Raw genomic sequence first — 16,120 nt, forward strand, 5'->3', positions numbered from 1 at the left:
ACTACTGCACCCACTCAATGCCATTGAAAAGTTGTGAGACACACACTGAGAGAAGTTCCAAAAAACAGTAACACTCAAAAAAGGGTTAGAGATTTTATGTATAATGAAAACATCTATAGATGTGAGTTAAGATATATATACCAATCATTAGAAAAAGCTCTTTGAAGTCCCCTTCATTAAGTGCTTGAAAAGGTAGTTATGAAATTTCCAGTATCAAATGAAATAATTTTCCCTGAAACAGTTATTAATCCTATTCTAAGCAAAGAAGGATGGTCCTACACTCATTGTGGCTTATTCGCTTAATTTATAGGATTCATCTGGATTTACAGCTACAAGAGGGAAATAGCTTGTCTGGTGCAGACTACAGAACTATAACTATGGATTTATCAATTTATGTAACTGAAAAGGATTGTAAGTGTCAATATAGCATAATGGTAGCAGCAGCAACTTTTCTTCCAGTACAGTCCTCTAAGTTATCTTACAAATATACCATACATTAGGGCAAAATAACATCTGTGAGGGTTTTATTAGCTTTAACAGTTAGTATTTACATTTGCACTTAGAGATGTCCCATCTGAAGTATGAAGACCTAAAGTTAGAAGCTTACACATACCATGTCCCTCAAGAATTCCTGCATCAATAATGTAGAAAATGAACCGTGGGTAAATGCATATTAAGCATTTCTTTTTTAGTTTTCCCTTTATTTCTTCAGATGGAATCAGACACAATAGTCAGAGCCTATCCAAACATATTTTACCAAAGGGAATCCAGCAAGCTACATTTCTTACCTGCAATATCAAAACACTTTGTGAAAGGTAATCAAGCAGCAAGTTATTGCATGGCACTGGCAGGATGGGCTGGAATTTCTGGTCATTTCTGAAGAAGGAAGTCGTGCAAAGGAAAAAAAAATGAAACCTAAGACTCAGCTGAAAAGAGTTTGGGCAATTTGGATTCAAAGAAACATTCAAAAGCATTATTTTCATTCTATGGTGGAATGAATAGTAATGGCAAAACTTTGCATGTTAACACAGATACATTCACTGTCCTTAGGCAGGCAGAAGTCAGAGCCTGGGGGAGCTTCAACTCTTGCCTCCCACATCCTTGTCAATCTCTGGCTCTGAAAGGGGAATGAGGGGATCCCTTACAGGAAAACACTGATTTACTGGATCACATAAATAATGTTTAAAAAAGAAAAAAAAACAAGGTTGAACAATTTAAGTTCATAAATTATGAACAAAGTACCTATAATAAAAAATTAAACAAAATTTACATCTAATCACAGTAAATATATTTAAGTAGCTTTTATAGGAACATATGACCAGCTATATCTAACAGCAAAGAAGTGTTAATAAAACAGGATGGATTTTTTTTCCCTTGAAGTATGCTGTAAATAAGCAGCAGCATTCCCACAGCTGAGAGGAGAATTGAGCATGAATTATTTATACTGCCTGGAATAGATTTAGATTCTTTCAGACATTCTGTGAGTTTTGCAGTCAAGATGCAATCTTTCAATAATTCAAATGTCATCAGAAAAGAATAAGAAGTTGTGTTTGGAAACATCATAGTAAATAAGTTTGAAGTGTTGAAAATATACAATGCAAGGACAAAATAAAGTTATTGTTTAGCTGGCATTTGAATTAAATTGTTTATATTATTAGGTTGACTATGAGCTACAAAATAAGGGATTTTAAAATGACGTCCTGTGGAGATGTAGGATGAGCTAGAAACGTTTATGAGCTCAGATAGAGATATCCTGAATGTAAATGTTAATATTGAGAGAATAAAACCAACTAACATCACTGAATTTGTGATCACATTTTTGGTTTTATTCTAATCAGTTCAAGAGACTTTTTTGAAGTTAGATGTTGTTTTTCAAAGCTCAGAAAGGTTGATTATTAAATGGTTACTGTAAAGTTTGAGTATATGAAATTATTTGCTGATTTTTCACAGTAAATAGCAATATTTTTTTTACTAACAGGGTAATTCTCGCTCATACTTTCCTATTTCCAGTAATTCTCAATCTTCCCTCAACAAGCATGACTTTGAGGTAGAATTGTATCATATTGTCCTTAACAGGAGTTTAAACTACCTTAGGTGTTCTTACTCTAAAGATGACTCGTGTCTCAGGGAAAGTGAAACAAGAGCCCTCTCAACAACAAAGATAAGAACTCATTGATGAAGCAGATAAAAATGTCTTCTCTGTCCAGTACTGCCTAGGACCCTTTCTTCCAGTTCTATTTTCTAGTGTTGATACTTTCAGTGCCTCTAATGGCTGAATTCTGAGTCCTCCTGAATCCTCATGAATGTTTCATTTCTTCTGCCCTGTAGCAGCTTAGCTCTTGGTGTGCCCAGAGCCCTGTTTTCTCTATCCCCCTCTGCATGCTCAAATCCACACTTTGGGAATTGCCCAATCTTAGTACTCACAGCCAAGAGCCTCCTTCTAAAAAACCCAAAGTAGGAGACAAGCAAAAGCAGCCTCATTCATTTTAAAGGTACAGTTACTATTTTTCAAAAATTACAACAAAAAAACATGCTGTAGCCTATTGAACAAGGTGAGAAGTCATCCATTTGCTACACATGCACTTTTATAATCAAATTTCATTACAATTGACCTTTATATATTTCTGTAGTGTATATATGTATTACAGGAACTTTGGAAAGAAACAAACTGCTCTGCTCCACAGAAAGAATAGTCTAACCAGGCATCACCCTCCATCCTCCCCTTCCAGTTAGCAGGACTGGAGTCTGTGATGGATCCAGGATACAAATAGATCACTGCTGAAATGATGGTCAAGGTCATATTTTATCCTCACAGAACAGAATAGGGAAGTTTGTCTTTTTATATTTGGTCCATTTATACTTAAATGATATCCTTGTTTCCCTCACTCTTGCACGGCATTTACTGGCTGATGCTGTAAAAATTTCAGTCTCAATGGCAATGCAGTACTTCCAAGTGGCAGACAGAGTGGGCACATTACAGAGGTTGTTTTCACCTCTGCCTCAGGCATCATTAACAGGAGTGAACATCTGCTGGGTTCCAGAAATAGTAATTCTTATAAGCCCCTGCCACTCACAAGATTAGAAAATGTCTAAAAGGTTTTTAGAGAGATTCAGCTGACAGCACCAGTCACAGCAGAATGTTTTATCTCATCAGAGACCCTTGATTTCTGGTCTGCTATACTCATAAGAGGTGGGAGGAGAATTTGATTCAAAGCTAGCCTGACAACAGAACTGCTAGAACTGCCTCTAAGCAGTGTTACACACAAACACACACATTTTCACAAATAAAGGCTAGAAAACACAGTCCATTCCTCACCTCAACTGTTAGTAATGTCCATTTTTTTACCTCAGCTGAGAATATGCTTTAGTAAGTCCTGAGCTAAAGAACTCCAAGTGTAACACAGAGGTGAATGTACAGGGAAGGGAACTAAATTGTGGCATTGAAAAGCAGGCACCTCCAGTGTCAGATGTGTTTGCTTTGGGTAATCTTTCTGTCCTTGCACACCAAGGCCCTTTGAGTTTCATGTATCAGTTTTTTCCCTCCAAAAATAAACTGCTTATCACTGATGTAATCGCAGTAAGAACAAACTCTACAAAATATGTAGCAATTTCAACCCAACAGTTGCGGGATTTTTTTTCCGTAACTCAGTAAAAGTAAATTGAAATATGTTAAAATAAATTATCATACAGTCCTCAGGTATAGGGAGTGCTAAATGGGAACATTAACTGAATACTGACAGCTTGGAAAAATATTCATTACATGGTGTCACAACAGTTTCTGGAGCACAGTAGTGGAAAGATACATGCTAATAATATCCCAAGGTCCTTGTAACCTCCTGCTGGTATGGGGCAGATTTCATCAGCAGATGCAAAGAGCAGTTATTAGGAGACTATGCCTTAATACAGAAATAACAGAGAAACACTTCTGCTTTTCTTCAGGAAAAATTTGTGTTAGAAATCTGCTGTAAAAGAGAAATTACAGAAAGGGTACACACAACTACTCCAACATAGAGGAAAAAGTGACATCTCAAGTTTTACCAGAGACAGCAGTTTCTTTCAACACCAAAACTTTCTTGAGAAAAGTAATGTAATCTGAGCAACATGTGCAGTGTTTCTCTTCCTGTCAGCTCACATAATGATATATGACACTCCTCTGAAGGTATAGATTTCAGTCTGGTCAGGTACCTCAAAGCATCTTCCTCCATCAGAAAACCATCAGGATTTTGCTCTAAAATATAAGGCCCAAAAGAATGTGCCACACAACATTCCTTTAAGACAACATTCAATTCTGATTTTGCAAAGCAAAGTCTAAAATTTTTAATCCTCATCACCACCTCTGGTTGACCCGAGTTTCAGGTTCTTTCTGCTTTTCTGTTGGACTATATCCTAAAGATATTTTTCTAACCTAAATGATTCTATGGGTGTTTTTGCCAAAATTTAAATTTTACTATTTTAAAGCAATTTCTCCTCAAGGAAACAGATTTAGGAAAAAAAAAAAAAAAAAAACAACCAAAAAACCCACAAAACCCAAAAGTTATCTGATTTTTTTTTTTTCTGAATTAGGTACACCTCTGTAAATATAAATTTTGAAGACAAAGTATTTGATGTTTGACACCTGTGCTTCTTAAAAAAATCTTGGCGTGCAATTTATTTATATCTTTGCTCCTTTTACTTGTGATTCCTTTCATTATTTCTGTGTGCCCAAGATATTTGCAGAAAAGATAGAGCCATGATCACCCCAAAAATAATTTGGATAACTGCTAAGTGGGCAAAAGGCTTCCAGAAGTACATTTATTTTAGCATGAGAATTGCTTCTATTCTCTGTAATAAATTAATGTCGTTACTTTCAAGTGCAATTTCATAAAAGGATAGGCACCATTTCACCCATTTTCATTTTCCCTAAGGGACAAAAGTAGGAAGGAAGTGGAGGAAAGACAAAACCATGTTAAAGAAGTTTACAAAGACCAAGGCTGAGAGGTTGGGTTTGAAGGGTACTTCAAAATACTGAAATGCACAGTAAAAATCCTATTGTTACAAGTGCAAACATAAGCATCTCTGCAGCACTCACTGTAAGTACATTCCTGTGTGTTGATCAAGAATATTAATCCTTTTGTCAAGAGCTTTACCAAGGCTCTCTAGGCAGTTACTTAATTTTCAACAAAATTTGCTATAAGAAGCATTTCTGCATTTTTTATTTTTGTAGTTCTTACTTTTGTTCTGTTGCATATTAGCATGGAAACAAATTCTTTTCATTAGAAGCATATTCTTTACCTGGAGCTATAACATTTCCACTGAAAAATGACAATGATGTCACAGAGGCAAATCAGAAGAGATTATTCTGTTTAAAAACTGGTGATTACAGCGCTGTTCTAAGACTGAGAAACAGGAGGTATCTCAGTGATGGTTTCAGAATGGAGTTTCCCATGTCCTAATTTTCTTTTAAGTAAAAGACAGATCAGAATGATAAAATTCTTTCCTTTGCTCTGTATACACACCATATCTGTAGTGTTACCCACTGCATAGACTCTGTAATTCCTACAGATTTATGAGGCAGGGAAGCCCACCAACTCCTTTTTATCCATGTTATTGAAAATAACCCTTTCTGAACAGGACTTCAACACCTCCCTGTATCAGGAACACAGACTGAACTGTTTCTTCAAGGTTATTCAGGAGAATCAGCAACTGAGCAGTGAGCAAAGAGCAAAATAACCATCACTGCCATGTAAATTAGCCAAATGCTGAGACTAAACAGTACAATCATGACAAATAACAAAGGAAATCACAGAGTCAAAGAAAATAATATTTCTGGACTTTTGAAATTTCATTAATTTAAAAGTATTTTCTTTCATAAGCCAATGTGCATGAAATAGCTATATAATAGGGAGGAATTATGTTTGAAGTCAGATTGTTTCATAATTACTTTTTTTAGTCCCTCCAAAGAAACAGAGAACAGTTGCAGTAGCCACGTTGAAGAAGGCTTGGACAAGAGCTGGTGAATAAAGGAAAGGGAAACTACTCAAAGCTGCTACATCAATAAAATAGTAATGATAAGTTTCTAGAACAAAGAAGGCTGAAAGAAGCATGCATACCAACTTCCACAGCACAAGGGAGTTCATCTAGGTCAGAAGAACAAAGCAAACTTCGATATAAGCAGATACCTTAAAATCACTGAGGTTCAAATTATAATCTGCACTTTGTTCCACAAAAGTAGCATTGTGAGGCTCTAAAACATTCTTTTCATGAACAGAACCTGAAGACCAATTCATATTTTTAACCTTAGTACATCACATCCACCACATCAGGCTAATAAAGGCAACTTGAATAGATAAAAGAAAACAATTGGGCAAGTATAGCAAAAATTCAAAACTAAGCTTATTTTAGAGTCTATTCATATGTTTAAATCAAAGATGTGTCTTGGCATAGTAATAAACTCAGAAAAAAATCATATCCAGACAGTGTTGGAATAGTCAAATTAGGCTATCCCTATGGCTATCTGGAAATACTCAGAGCAAAGAGAATCTTGGCAGGAAAATCTTATGAAGAATTGCATCCTCTCTTCTGAAAGAATCAGTCTTTTTGAAGTATTTCAAGATTATGATCCACCCCATCACTTTTTCTTCCCCATATTCTTACAACAAGCCATTAGGCAAAAAAAACCCAAACAAAAAAAAAACAACCTAAAAAACAGCAGCCAAACCAATTAAATAACCCCCACAAAACAGAATTAATCAAGATTTTGAAGATGTCTTCCTTGAGAGAAGGCGTGGAGCTGAGCACTGTGTGGGCATGGCCAAGTTGCTGTTTTAGCCCATGTACCTGATCATCAGGAGGGGGTGGTTTTGGGAGGAAAAGCTATCTGCCACTCTAGAATTGAGATCTGATTTGGAGTTTAATTTCTGGCTGGCAGAAGTGGAAAAAAAAGCAACACAGAAGTGAATCTCTTCTGTCCTCTGAAGTCAATATACACAAAGCATCACAGCTTACCTCTCTAGTGACTCGGCCTTAATAAGTAAGATAACAATCTAACCACAAATTTAAGGCAACAGGTACCTGTGAGCCCCTTCTCCAATACCACCAAGCTATATTCAGCCTTCTTACACGAAGGGTAACAGTCTCTACATCATCCAAATATGCTGTCTTTCTTTCTAACAAGAATGCAGAACAAAGTACAATACCTTATCTTTATGGACAGCTATGTCTGTACATAAGGGGAAAATATAGTAAGCAGTAACATAAAAGTCCTGAAAACATCACTTTATGCTATTTCTTATTGTGCTGCAAGTTGTGAGAAGTGGATAAACAAGGGCTAAATGGGATCCAATTCTATTTCCTACATTGCAGGAAGGTTTGCAGGGAGCATAAGATAAATTGGGTTGACCTAGTCATGGGTCATTCTTAATGTTTATAGAGTACTTTCCTTGTGAATGATCACAGAGTGAATCATGAATGTTATAAACAAATTACATTCACATGCACAGCAGCTTGCACTTGACAGAAATACCAATAAAGGAATTCAGTATGCAAGTAATACAGTTTCTTGGCTAAATAAGAATTTTTCTTTCATAGACTGAAAAATTACTTTACAAAATCTTAAATGGCCAAAATTTTATCATTCTCTACCATCTCAAACAGAAGTTAATATCAATCCAAAAGAGTCTGTGGCTCCTAGCCAAGGGTCACTATCTCTTTCCTTTCTAGCCTTCAGCAGAAGCTGTCCAGATACAAACCTTGAATTACTAGCAAACACCCTGGTTATTCATACTAGAATTTTCAGCTAGTTACTGCAAGTTGGGGTTTGTGTTCCTCTGTTTCATTTGTTGTGGTGTGGTGTGTTGTGTTATGTGTCGCCCCTCTCCCAGTTTCACCAACTTCTACCACATAACTATCACAGAGATACACCAGACAATATTGACTTGGGGGTGTGGCACCTGGTGGGGTACATGATATGGTACAAGGCACACTCTTGGGAGAAAAACATTTCTATCCCCTCTATTCTGAAAACAAATTTTACAATTGTATGAGTCAGAATGGATGAGGAATGAGGAAATTGTATGAGTCAGAATACGGCTTCACTTCTCATGGCTGGGTTTCCTGGCATGCATGAAAGAAGACAGTGGGAATTTACCTGGGAGCATGCTAAACCTGGTTTAGGAAACAACTGACCATACATAGACATGTGTCCAAGTTCATTAATGAAATTCTATATTTCATAAACGCAGCTCCATTTCATGTTGCAGCTTGGATACCACATGCTCATTGAAACAGATTTCTGCTATTCTGCTACTGAAAGAGAGATCACTGCCACAAGAAAACTTTTTCTTTGGAGAACTACTGTGGAAGAATGAAGTCTGGACTTGAAATCATGTAATTTCCAGAACAATTCCTGATTTTAGTGCAACCACACAAAAGAAGGGAAAACCAGAGTTCTCCTATGCCACTCCTCTCAGATGCATAAAGGAAATGCTTTCATTCAACAGCTTTTACATTACAATAAGACAGTGTTAAATGCCATTCTACAAAGTAGGCAAAAGTCAGTTTTAGCAGATTTTTGTCAGTTGTAGTGCTTTGAGCTTATTATAGCTTAGAAAGATTAAAAAAAAAAAAAAACAACTAAAAACCGGGGCCAAAAGAAAGAGGGGACAAAAAAGGTCATTTCCATTCCTGCTTTTCACTATAAAATTTCAGACATTCATTTCAAGTTGAGGATAATTCAAAACAAGTAAATTGTGGAATATTACTGCTTTTTTTATCAAAGTTTTTTGCTCTCATCTACCATAACATAAACATCTTGCATAGCATTCCCTTGTGCCTGGCCAGTCAGAGTTCACTCATAACTACAGATTCAGTGCTTTTCCTTTTATTTTCCCCACCATTTCTTCTTCAAAGATCTCTGCTGGTTGCCTTAAAAATCATCAACATTAGTCTAAAAGAGCAGTAAGGAATGTCAGAGATGAGAAAGGAAGTTGATACAAAACTCTCTGCATTTGTATTCCTCTGCCTGCAGTGCACACTGCATTAAGTTTTCACCCATATGAATACAGCATAGAAACACTTTTCTTCATGAAAACATGACAAAATAAAAGCAGAACTATGCTGTATTCATAAAAATACTTCAGTGCACACGAAGTATTTTGAATTACTACTAGCCTAAATTGTTATTTCACTGTAGAATAAAAAACTCTCTACTTGTTAGTACAAATTATAAACAAGCAAACAAAATAGCCTGTGTACCCTTAATGCATAATACCTATGCAATTCCTATAGGTAATTCTTATAGTCCATGCAAAATTGTTTCTAAAAATTTCCAGCGCAAATAATTTTATTCAACATCTGCTATTATATTTGCATCATCGTTATTTACTGAAATCCAGGAACTACCACCTGCTAAAAGTAGATTCTTTTCTGAGTACAGCAGTGTTTTTATCATCTTGGAATTAGAGGATTTGCACATATCGAAAAAAATTCTGATACTAATTTGAAATAAGTTAAAATATGCATAGCTCAAAGCAAACCTGATTTTTATAAGTATTTGACTTTCTGATTGCTCGGAACGCAAGTAAAAAATGTTTGTTTCCATTTCTCAAATGAAACAAACACTTCTGGGTTCATTTTGCTAGGTAGTATCACTCACAAAAAGAAACCTCTCCTAATTAATATATGGAGTATATCTGGAGATCATACTTCTCCAGAACACCAATTAATTGTACCATAAGATAATGCCAACAGCAACATTTCCTGATTTCAAAACATTTTAACTGCAACAGCATGTTTATTCTATATCATTGCATATTACCTCTCCTCACAGTTTCAGGTGCATAAAAGATCTAGAAACCCAATTTTAAAAACCAAAAAAAAAACCCATGAAAAACCTGCAAAGAAATTTATCTATTCCCAATCTGAAATTAATCACTTTTGCTTGTCATGAGAAACTAATCTTGTAGCATGGTGACTAGAAAAAAAAAAAAAATCAAAAACATAACAATATTACCTAAAATTACACCTCCAGCAAGAAAATGAAGTGATCCAAAGGCAACAAACAGGTAGAAGATCAGTTATCAGGGCAAAACACATGGAGAGCAGGAACAAAGTCTATATTCAAGAACAACTTATAGCCACCAAAAGGAACACATTCAAAGTAGCAATTAAATCCATTAAACCCAACAGAAGCACTCTTTAAAACCTCAGTCACTACTTAACCAAATAGCACTACAAGCTCCCCCACTAAAATACATTCCCATCCTTGAAGAGAAACTCTAAATTCAAAATTTGTGTTTATTTTAATGCAAACTAGAAAAATAACCCCTTAAACTAATACTAATCAAATAAATACTTTTTTTCACTTCTTCAGATGCCCATAGCAACAAATCAAATGGCCAGCAGGCCCTACGAAAGCATTCCAAAAAGCAATGAGTTTTTAGACAATGAAAATAAAAAAGAAACAAACAAGAACTCACTAAATTAACATAAGATGATGCAAAAGCAAAGAAAAAACAAACCCCACAGCTACAAGTCCACAAACATATATTAAACAAGAAGTAGAGCCCTCTTGTTTCTGTTTCTTACCTCTCTTAACCATTCTGAAGGTGCAGTCCAAATTCTCATGAGTATTTTGCTTTGGCTTCTTCTCCAAGCCTCAAAAGCACTCCTGCTAGCTTTAGAGCACTTATTAGTGGTTTTACTTTCTTTAAAGTAATAAAAAAAAAAACCAAAACAAATCTTTCTGTTAAGAGATTTAATAATAAATTAGCAAGTCAAAACTCTGAACTTGAAACAGTAAAAAAAAGCCCCAAAAAGCAAAACAACAAAAAAATATATAAATCTGTCCTTTCACATCCCTAGATCTTATCCTGCTAAGGCAGAAGATTAAAGGAAAGTACACTTTTTAAATCCCTATTTACATTGGCACATTAACCTAGCAACAAACACAAAATAATTTGAGCAAGAAAAAGACAATTTAAGCAATAGGTAACTGAAAAACGTTGGGCAACTTCTCAAATGTTTTATGGTTGCTCTAGCAGTGCTAAGAATTACCTGACTCCTGACAGCTGAAAGTTATCTGAGGTTATCAGAAGTTATCAGGACAGCTGGTCAGCAGGGAAGATACTCAGCTGGTGCTAACCAGAGATCAATGGATCACTTAAGGCCCAGGGAATTGCTTCATAGCATTACCAATATGGCAGATAAAGGTCCCAAAAGTTTATTTATATAATTTTATCAAGGATCCAGAAACAGATGTATACTGACTTTTTGTAAGTATTTTAGGATACTTCTGCAAAAATTGGATTTATTCTTAGTTACACCAATTCCCTTTTATTCTTTTGTAGATACATTAAAGGGAATAAAGATCTTGAGGTGAAATTCAATAAAACAGAGTAGGAAGTCTATGTACTTCATGAATTAGATTACTAATGTGCTACTAGACTGCAGGTGCTACTAAGAGATTCAGACTAACAGCAAGGAAATCAGATGTGTAATCTATTTAGAGTTTCTGGAATCCACTTTCCATGAATGTATTTGAAAACTAGAATACTAAAAGTAGCATTGATCACTATTGCCCTCAATAACATTTTTCTGAGTTTCCCATGTAGCTCAGTGGGTGGAGTTTTAAGGTCTTTTTTCTCTACTGCCAAAGTCACAGACGTACCCTGTAAACAGTGGGCTTTTGCTAAAAACACCATTATCAGAAGGACTTTATGTAGTATGATAAGCTATGATATTCATATTTTTACTATATGTATATAGCCATCAAATCACAAGGATGGACACAAATGCAAGAATGTATTCATTAATTAAATCTTCATTAAAAAAGCTCCAATGTTCCTACAGGAATCAGTAAGCATCTGAAAGAATATAAGGTTTTGAAAAGGAGAGTGAGCAAAAAAACCATTTTTTTTTGTAAAAAAAGTAAGAATTAATTTTAATCTGCCATTTCATTCTAACAAATATTCTATGCAGGCTCAGCAAACCAATATAGCTTACTGACTAATTAAAGAATCAGGTCATCAATGTAGTCAAGGTTTACCTGTAAAAGTGTGATATGATAGCTGAGCAGCCAACTATTTTAGTCATGGACAGATGACAAATGATAGCATAGGAAGTATCCAAACCTGATAGTTAAATGGGATAAAAAGCATGATTGCTGCCCACTGCAAGCCCAAAGAGATGCTTACACGACAGCCATGGTGCCATTCACTGCTACAGGTAGGAAAATCAGGCTCCATCGGCAGCATTACACTCTTTTTCCTGGAATAATTCCCTGAATAATGATTTTTTTGGATGGCCAAACTTTTCCAAACTTATTGTTAACCAGAAAGTAAATTCACAAGGAACTTATAGAGGAAGTGGTTTGGTTCAAAGCACCTCTCAGGAAAAAGATGCATTTCTACAAACTGAAAAGCATGACAAAGGGAATTCAAGTCTTGAGGGACACGGTAATAGTTGCTCTTTTTCAGTATGGCTGGAAGAATTATGCCTTTTAGCTTTATAAACAATAAATTTCATCTCTCCAGGACAGGAAACAGACCATATAATTGATAATGTTTGTATTACAGTGAATAGAACATTTGTCTTAATAGAATAGAAGCATGTAAGTAAGATGTTTTGACTCTGGTACATATTTAAATAAAGGTTGTCCTCACCTTTGTGTGCAAAACCAATTTTCACAGCAAAATAAAATGTCCTGTGGATAAACAAGATCAGCATACCCTGACAATAATAAAACATGATGAAAAGTAAGCTTTTGTGCAAGCTGACCTACTCATGAGTACAAATACATGTAAAGCTGCTGTGTTAGTTGAAAATGTATCAACTAAACAGCTTATAGCAATAGATAAAAGTGAACTAAACAGTTAATGCTACGTGTCATCTCTTCCTTGAGCAAGCCAAGTCTCAGGATATTTTAAGAACAGAAGGCTTATTTTGGTCTGCTTAGAAAGTAATATACAGACACAGAAACTCATGCTTCTTGAGCAGTACATAAAGAACACAACTATGAAATTCCAGTTCTGAGAAAAGGGAATGCAAACTGCATCAAATTTGATCTTTTTTTCAGCCTGCTGTACAACTGGCTGGATTTGAAATCTTTGTAACATCCCGCTTGAGATAAGGAGGAAAAATGGTCAAGCTGAGGGTTTGTTTTTTCGTAAGTTTGGGGTGTATATATATATTTTGATTGTTTAAAAATCTTATACCCATTTTTCTAATACAGATATGTTAATTAGAAATGCCAGTATGCCTCTCCTTAAATGTAGGCACATGATAATGACCTGTTCCTTTGTTTTCTGCATCTCTGGGAAATAGAGATTAATACAAAAACAGTTTCTCCAGCAGAAACAGCACAAGGTACTTTGAAACATTTTAAATTCAGCTTAATTACGGACAGGAAAGTCTTACGCTCTTGAAAGAAAAACTTGAATCAGATAATGTTACTGTAGTGTTTACTTTAACCTTTGCTAATGTCCAATGCCTAACAATCAGATCTGTAAGGATCTAATAATGGAAGTAAGAAGGCTGGTGTTCTCTGATGATGATTTCTCTTCATGGTTCAAAATGGTTTCTATGGTTCAAAAACCGTAGAATAACCAATGAAAGTCCTGATTTTTATTTGCATGGTGGGCAGTACACAGGAGTCTTCTCATATTTATTCTCTGACTCTAATCCATAAGCATTTTAGGAGTTTAGTGACTTTAGTGACTTTAACCACCAACAGTGTCATTAGTATAAAATGTTGTCAACCCATCATCTCTCATGCCCTTTTGAGGTGAATTTTATTCAGGTGAGGAGGAATTGTCATCCCTAATACACATCAAAAACATACATATCATTTCTTCCCTCTCTTTTTCTCCTTCTGACTATATATATACATAAACCTAATTGGATTTCAAACCCAGGAGAACATATCTGACAAAACTCTGGGCTCTGAGGGAGTTAGTTCTTCCATAGACTTCTCATTAGATGACCTTAAAGTAATAAAAAGCCAACCTGAACTGAAAAACAGATCTAGAAGAATGTTTCATTCCAAATCTTCATGCACATTTTTGTGAGAGCAGGAAAGGACACTTGGAGAATTGGTTACATAAGGCATGAGTGCTTGGAAGTATCCAAAAATAAGATAAATAGTGAGAGAAATATAGAACAACAAATCTTAACACTCACATAGCTAGTAATTTTCATTGACTATAGGAGACCTTCTTTTATGATGTAGAAATCTCAACCAGCTAACTGGGAAGAATTTGCATTTTTGTGAAAAGGAACTGGCTGCTTTTAATAGAAATTTACCCACAAATTCTAAATAAATAAATCACACATGCATCCTAGCATATATGATGCAAAAAATAACCTCAGAAAACATTCTTTCCATTTCATAGCATTCTTAGGACTCTTCAGTGAGCAATCTTTTCACAAAAACTACACAGCATCATTTGTCAGATGTGCTGGCTATGTGATAGAACAGCAAAATTACCTAATTTCAAAGAAGGAAAAACAATACCTATCTCAATAATCCCAGTAATTTGCAAAGATCTGGATTTTCTCCTATTTGGTCTTCACATGGATGCAACCCAAAAAAATAATATCCAAAATCCATTGGAGTAATAGAAGAATACAGCTAATAGCAAAACAACCTATAATAGCAAAACAACCATGGGCCTTTGTTTAAGAAAATAGCTGTGGTACATTTTTACTACAGAAAACAAATTATGCACACCAAAGGAAATCATAGTTTCACTCTGACTTAAAGGACAATTGCTAAAACCAAGCTCTACTTATGGCCTACTCGTGGTCTGCTCATACTCAGAAAATGCAAAACTTAAAGAAAGAAGAATTTGTATCTGGAGAATGGAAGCATTTCAGAGAAAGATTCTGAATTAATTTCACTTGTATCTGACAAGATAACATCCAGCAGTAACATCTTAGAATATTATATATTTCAGCTAAAAAAATTTCTACCAAAAATGCTAGTAGTTTAATCAAAGTAAGACTCAAGTTTCTTCCTCTTTATTGCCTGTGCATTTTCTTTTTCAGTTTCCAGCTTCTGATATCTCATAGGCTTGTGCATCTCTGGATTTTAGAATTAATAAAAGTTATACTTTAAACCATATTTACTTTTAGGGTAATATTTCTTTATTTTTCCAGTGCAACATTGTCTATTTTTCCTGTCATGTATGATTCATTTCCTCACACTAGTTGTATATTTTGTCCACATAAACTACTATAATTTTTTTACTCACTGGCATATTACATTCAGCTGGAGACATCTAGAAAAATAATTTTGTTGCTTGGTGTATTTTCCCTGTCGATCTGGCAGCAACTTGACCAATATATTTATTTACATTTTGTTCAGTCCTTGGATGGGTGATGGTCCATTTGTGAAAGTAAGGCATTTTTTGCAGATTTAAGAAACTCTGTGCTTCATTCCTTCATTCTTGAAAAGGCAAATAAAATTGCTACCATAAAATCATGAACTCAGTATCTACTTTAATATGATGCTAAGAATACCGACAGTCAGAAGTTCTGAAAATAAATAGTTAAAAGTTTCAAAGATAAACTCCTACATGCTCTGAGCACAAGTGTAATTTTAGGGTAAGCAATTAGCAGTGTAGACACTCCTTCTGCAAACCATCCCCCCACTGTCCCAGAAGGAAAACTTCTCTATGTTCCCCACCTTTATGTTTGAACATAAACTTCAAACAACAAAGTTTTTAAGGCACATGCTTATGGGAGAACAATACAGAATAGAAGAAAGATGTTCTTACGTTTACATGAGCCTGTTCTCATTGGATAATCACAGATTTTAATTGTTTTCAGGTATGTAAAGATAGATAAGAAAATTAATGTGTGCAATGCATTTAGAGGAATTATTTATTCACTTGAACTGTCCATGGAGGGACCTGCAGCAGTAACACTGATGTGCTTTGAGCTATTTTCTTTTAAATTATTAAAATTAAAAATGGACTCATATTAGCTGGTATGCATCTGCAAAGTTTAAGAGAGTAGCTCCATGAGACACTGAAAATGAGATAGCCAGGAACTACACCAGGGTGTGGCTCCCATTAACACAAAAATGAGGTGCTATTCCTATGGCAACTGGCTTTGGTTATGAGTGGAGGTGATTTGACATTTT

The 16,120-nt window shown here is 35.2% G+C and overlaps 1 long non-coding RNA gene across 1 annotated transcript in view; it reads right to left on the bottom strand.

The window, feature by feature from the left end:
* Positions 1-10,857, bottom strand: part of LOC147653047 (uncharacterized) — a 63,028-nt gene extending 52,171 nt beyond the window's left edge. The window contains exons 1-2 of the long non-coding RNA XR_015287176.1: positions 10,564-10,857; positions 789-876 (exon numbers count right to left, since the gene is read on the bottom strand). This is a non-coding gene — a long non-coding RNA (uncharacterized LOC147653047). The remainder of the gene's footprint in view (positions 1-788; positions 877-10,563) is intronic.
* Between the last annotated feature and the right edge of the window lie 5,263 nt (positions 10,858-16,120).

Source organism: Cyanistes caeruleus, chromosome 5 (genome assembly GCF_971803275.1).
Source record: "Cyanistes caeruleus chromosome 5, bCyaCae1.hap1.1, whole genome shotgun sequence".
NCBI classification, from domain to species: domain Eukaryota; kingdom Metazoa; phylum Chordata; class Aves; order Passeriformes; family Paridae; genus Cyanistes; species Cyanistes caeruleus.